Below are 6,754 nucleotides of genomic sequence, written 5' to 3'. Positions count from 1 at the left end.
CGACCCCCTGTGGTGGCAATAATTTTTTAGTAGTTGTAGGGTTTCCCTGGGGGCCATTATGGCCCACAAGGAAACCGTACAACTACTAAAAAATATATATATATATATATATATTTATATATATAGATCTATATATATATACATATATCTATCTATGTAGATCTACATAGATAGATATATCTATATAGATATAGATAGATCTATATATATATATATATCGATATATATCTATATCTATCTATAGATAGATAGATAGATAGATAGACAAGATAGATAGATAGATAGAGATCACTTTTTTTCATGCATGTGTGGTTTCCCAGGGGGCTGCGATCGGCCCTCAGAAAATCCAGACCCACATATAAAAGTGATCTCTATATATATATATATATAGATATATCTATATCTATATATATATATAGAGAGAGAGAGAGAGAGATATAAAATATATATATATATAGATAGATAGATAGATAGATAGATAGATAGATAGATAGATAGATAGATAGATAGATAGATAGATAGATAGATAGATAGATAGATAGATAGATAGATAGATATATTTGCCACCAGTTGTCTTGCAGTTGCATCTTGCGTCTTCAAAGCAATGGACATACTTCAACCTCAGCAATAAAAAAGTAAAGTGAGTCTTGTGATTATGTTTCTGCTGCAAAAGGATCGGACTTTTGTGTAGAGGCAGTTTTGTTGCCATAAAGAAGCGCAGAAGGTTTATATGCGTACTGCAAAGAGCAAATCTGTATTTTATGTAAATAGCTGAGTACATTAGTAAAGTCAGCCACTACCTGCGCTATAGTACAAATGAAAGGTATGTGCGGGGCGGCTATGGAGAGATGAATGGCACTTTTGCTGGGTGGTAGTGAGGGAATCCGAGGAGGACGACATGGGAGTGGGAGCACCAATAATGATTGTTGGACTGGGTGCTAGAGGTGCTAAAGACTGTGACAATTGGTATGTGATAAGGTGTTTTTTTAATGTCTTGAAAGAACATGCTGATAGAGGGAAGAAGCGAAGGTAAGGTGTCCTCTACTGTTGCATGTATCACACACACACCAGCAATTTTATGACTGTCTACGTAAGCTAGTGTTTTAGAGCAACAGTTTAGCCAGTAGCAGAGATGGCATTTCGTTGAATGACTGCTGCTCATGCACTAACTCGGGTTATAGAGGACAGCTCTGACATAGGATAAGAGACTGAGGCAGCAGATACTGAGACAGCATCTGAGGGATACAGCAATGGCGCAGACTATAGGAGTGATTTTTCAGTTGGAGGAGTCCCATTCAATAACTCCTCTTCCAGTAATTATGAGGGAGGTGATGAGGACAGTCCTGCTGTCCCTTCGCAAGCACAGTCTGTGCAACGGGACAATAGCGGGTTAACCCAACCCAGAGAGCAGGTGAATGTGGTGGCAAGCAGAGAGAGAGAGAGTGCTCTCTTGGGAGCTCCCCAATTTAGTTCAGCCCCAATTTTCACCGCCCAAATCGTATTGTGGAGACATCAAAATTACACATCACAAAACAAACTGGCTTTGTAAGGCAGACACCTGTGTTTTTGGTCCTGGGCTCGGCAGCCATATAGGGAAACATACTAAACCCAGACATTTCTGGAAACTAGACATCTGGAGGAGTCCACAGAGGTGTGACTTGTTTGGATTCTCTGGTTTTCTTACCCAGAATATCCTGCAAAGCTGAAACATTGAATAAAAACTCCATTTTTTCTTGAATTTCTGTCACACAAACTACAGGAAAATGCTGGGATCCACAAAATTCCTACCACCCAGTGATTCCTCACCTGTCCTGATAGAAATACTACCTTACTTGAGTGCCTGTACCTAGTGCCTGCGTCAGGAATGGATCACCCCAGAGTCAACAGTTGCCTTATGTAAGGACCAACATTGACCGTTGTGTAATCTATTCCTGTCGAGGGCACTAGGCCTACCCACACAAGTAAGGTACCATTTTTATTGGGAGACTTGGGGGAATGCTGGGTGGAGGGAAATTTGTGGCTCCTCTCAGATTCCAGAACTTTCTGTCACCGAAATGTGTGGAAAATTGTTTTTTTTTTGCCAAATTTTGAGGTTTGCAAAGGATTCTGAGAAACAGAACCTGGCGAGAGTCTCACAAGTCACCCCATCTTGGATTCCCCTAGGTGTCTAGTTTTCCAAAATATGCAGGTTTGGTATGTTTCCCTAGTTGCTGGCTGAGTTAGAGGCCAAAATCCACAGCTAGGCACTTTGCAAAAAACAGGTCTATTTTGTTTGGAAGAATGCGATGTGTCCATATTGTGTTTTGGGGCATTTACTGTCGCGGGCGCTAAGCCTACCCACATAAGTGGGGTACCATTTTTATCGGGAGACTTGGTGGAGTGCTGGATGGAAGGACATTTGTGGCTCCTCTCAGAGTCCAGAACTTTCTGTCACCGAAATGTGAGGAAAAAGTGTTTTTTTGGCCAAATTTTGAGGTTTGCAAAGGATTCTGGGTAACAGAACCTGGTGAGAGCCCCACAAGTCACCCCATCCTGGATTCCCATAGGTGTCTAGTTTAAAAAATGCACAGGTTTGGTAGGCTTCCCTAGGTGCCGGCTGAGCTAGAGGCCAAAATCTACAGCTAGGCACTTTTTAAAAAACATGTCAGATGTCAGTGTAAAAATGTGATGTGTCCATGTAGCGTTTCCTGTCGCAAGCATTAGGCCTACCCACAAAAGTGAGGTACCATTTTTATCAGGAGACTTGGGGGAACACAGAATAGCAAAACAAGTGTTATTGCTCCTTGTCTTTCTCTACATTTTTTTCTTCTAAATGTAAGACAGTGTGTAAAAAGGACGTCTATTTGAGAAATGGCCTGTAATTCACATGCTACTATGGGCACCCCTGCATTCAGAGATGTGCAAATAACCACTGTTTCCCAACACCTTATCTTATGCCCATTTTGGAAATACAAAGGTTTTCTTGATACCTATTTTTCAGTCTTTATATTTCAGTAAATGAATTGCTGTATACCCGGTATAGAATGAAAATCCATTGCAAGGTGCAGCTCATTTATTGGCTCTGGGTACCTAGGAATCTTGATGAACCTACAAGCCCTGTATATCTCTGCAACCAGAAGAGTTCTGCAGACGTAAGGGTATATTGCTTTCAAACATTTGACATTGCACAAAAAAGTTACAGAGTAAAACGTGGGGATAAATGGCTGTTTTTTCAGCTCGATTTCAATATTTTTTACATTCAGCTGTTATTTTCTGTAGGAAAACCTCATAGGATCTGCACAAATGACCCCTTGCTAAATTCAGAACTGTGTCTACTTTTCAGAAATGTTTAGCTTTCAGGGATCCAGCATTGGTTTCACACCCATTTCTGTCACTAACTGGAAGAAGGCTGAAAGCACACAAAATAGTAAAAATGGGGTATGTCCCAGTAAAATGCCAAAATTGTGTTGATAAGTGTGGTTTTCTGATTCAAGTCTGCCTGTTCCTGAAAGCTGGTGAATTTAACACTGCAAACCCTTTGTTGATGCCGTTTTCAGTGAAAAAACACAAGCCTTCTTCTGCAGCCCTTTTTGACATTCTTTTGAAAAAAACAAAATGTTCACTGTATTTTGGCTAATTTCTTAGTCTCTTCCAGGGGAACCCACAAACTCTTGGTACCTTTAGAATTCCTAGGATGTTGGAAAAAAGGATGCAAATTTGGCTTTGATAGCTTATGTGGACAAAAAGTTATGAAGGTCTAAGCGCGAACTACCGCAAATAGCCAAAAAAGGGCTCAGCACTGGGAGGGGGAAGACCCAGCGGCTAAGAGGTTAAGGAACATTCCCCAAACCACATTCAGGTTCATGTGGAAGGTGGAAATTTGTCACCTCGATGAGGACTTCAGTCCGTGCATACTTTGTTAATAAAAACGTGCCGGCGCCACAGCCCTCCTCGGAAACTCACGGCTCCTGCAATTAGATAGGTAAGCATGGTATACTGAGGCAGCAATCTTGAAGCCATTTCGGGCCTCTTTAATTCATTTACAGCCACTCCCTACCCCTTCAGCTCACTCTTGCAGCTTTCTGTTTTCTCCCTTTGAGACGCTTTTTCATTTTTATCTTCCTCCGTCTTTTCCATACGTGTCTTTTGCTTTCAGGAAATGCTTGAGTCAGAAGAATAAGTGCTGGCTCTCAAACACAGGTGCCCAAAGCTCTCCTTTGAAACACGGGCAGCTGCATTTAAATGTGTGAGCACTGAATGCTGATGCAGCGTAATCGTAAATCTATCTCGGGTCTCTTTAATCCAATTACAGTCACTCCCTGCCCCTTTATCTCACTCTTGCAGCTTTCTGCTTTCTCCCTTTGTTTTTTGTTTTTCTCTTTCTCGCTTTTTCCCATATGTCTCTTTTGCTTGCAGCAAATGCCTGATGCAGAAAACTAGGTGCCAGCCCTAATAAATAAGTCACCGGTTCAAATTAAGCATTGATTTTATTCTTTCTGGGCTAACCAATTCAGTGTGTTTTCTGGATGTGCCTTTCTGTACGAAAGTCTTTCAAAACCTTTGCTCTTAGTTTGCCCATACATGTAAGCTTTCTTTGTCAACTTTAGCACTCAGACAAACCATATTTTTGGCACTGATTTTCCCTGTTTGAATAATGAATTAATGAGAGTCGTACGAAGATCCATCTTTTCACCTGTTTTGCCAGTTTATCCAATGCCTGGTCATAATTTACCCGTATTACCTGTTCTTTGTCACGATGTGAATGCATACCAAGATACCAGACTGGGCTGTCGCACCATGTCAGGGGGAATTCACAATGCACAACCTCAGTTGTGTCCATGAAAGGAAACAGCTCAGAACTGGCAGGCAAATTCTACAACTCTGACAATCTTGGTAAGGATCGCTGCCAGATTGTCTGCAGGATGCCGCACAAACAGTAAAATGTCATTTGCAAATAGCAAAAGTAGCAGTGGGCCCAGTTTGAACTGGAAGCTGTGAGCCAAATGTTTCTCTTGGAGATGTTACACCAGGGGATCCATAGCTATAAAGAATAGCAGCAGTGACAGGGGAATCCCTGCCGAGTTCCACTGTTAATTGCAAAGGGGGCCGATAGGGAGCCATTGGATTGAATCCAAGACGTCTGCTGTGAATAGAAGAGCATGATGAGGGAGATGAATCCGCACTGCATGCCTAATTTAATGAGTATGCGGCTTGTAGAACGGGCCATTTCAAACAGTCAAAGGCCTTCTCCGCATCCAGCAGGACTACTGCGACTGGGACATTCGGGGAGATTCTGTTGAGTACAGAGAAAAACATGCATACATTTAAGGGTATGAAATGGTGTAGAACAAAGCCCAAATAGATGAGGGAGATGATCTGGTCCATCAAGAGGAAGAGGCGTGTGGAAAGTATCTTGACTAGTATCTAATGACTGAGATTAAGTAGTAACAATGGCTGGTATGAGCCACAGTGCTGTGGGTCTTTGCTGGGTTTCAACAGTAAGGTGATCACTGCCTCCCGTAGCGAGCGAAGGGGGAAGCACCCCAGTTTCCAGTGACTCCGCATGCATGGCGAGTAATTGTGGAGCTTTGATATGTTTGAAAGTCTTGTGAAAAACCCGGGTAAAACTGTCCAGACCTGGAGCCTTGGACCCATCCTGTGAGTCTATTGCCAGTACAATCTCATCTATGGAGATGGGTTCACTGACAAACTGCTATTGTGCATTCGTAAGCTAGACCATTGCCATCTCAGTGAGGTACGTCACCAACTCGGTGGACCCTTCACTCCGTCGGGAAGAGTAGATGTGTGTATAATAGTTGAGAAACTCAGCATGGATGTCTACATTATCAGTAACATGTGTCCAATCAGCCTGATGCAGCTAGTAGGGTAGTGCATTTATGTAATTGAGGTCTATGGTGTTGTTAGGTACCTGAATTATACAGGTCTGCTAGTTCACTCTCAAAGCTTCTATAAATGCTGCTTAGCAACCCAGAGTGTTTAGCTACACATATGCCTCTGATATAGTCTATGAATGCTTCCCATAGGGTAGTCTGTGCTGTGACAGAGATATTATTGAGCTCAAAGTATTGTATGATTGTGAAGTGGAGTTCAGAGCGGAATAGCTCATAATGTAGCACCATCCTAGGACAGCACCACTGACACTCAAAGACTCCTCTAAGGGGAATGTGCAGTACCACCTGGACTAGTGAGTAGTCGGAGAGAGTGCGTGCCAGGTGTGAAATTGAACCTAGCTACACGGTAAGCATGGTGGATATGAGTCAATACATGTCCATGTGATGTGTGATGTGGAGTGTAATGTGTATGCCGGAACACAAGCATGTTGCAGGTGCCAGGTATCCCAGAGTGTGTAAGTGATGCAGATGTCGCAAAGTTTGTGCAGTGATCTGGGGTTATCTGTAGGGGTAGTGACTGTGCTGTCCAGCATGGGATCGAGGAGCATATGGAAGTCCCCACCTAGTATGATATGGTTGGCATCCATGCACTCGATCTGAGCATGTAGGGACTGGAAGAATTCTGGGGTGTCAATATTCTGGGCATATATGTGGGTGCATAATATTCCCTGTCCAGCTAAGGTTCCAGCTACCAGTAAGTATCTACCACTGTCATCAATTAAGATGGTATTGGAATGAAAGTGGAGGTTTTTATGAATCATTGTGCATATGAGTAGGTGCTATACCCTGAAAAGTATTGGTGTGGTCCCCAAGTGGCAGCAAAGGTGTATGTGTGGAACCGGTGTGGGGGGTTAAGTGGGTCT

This window comes from Pleurodeles waltl, chromosome 1_2 (assembly GCF_031143425.1).
Source record: "Pleurodeles waltl isolate 20211129_DDA chromosome 1_2, aPleWal1.hap1.20221129, whole genome shotgun sequence".
In the NCBI taxonomy this organism is placed as follows: domain Eukaryota; kingdom Metazoa; phylum Chordata; class Amphibia; order Caudata; family Salamandridae; genus Pleurodeles; species Pleurodeles waltl.
Note: the sequence above shows the minus strand (reverse complement) of the source record.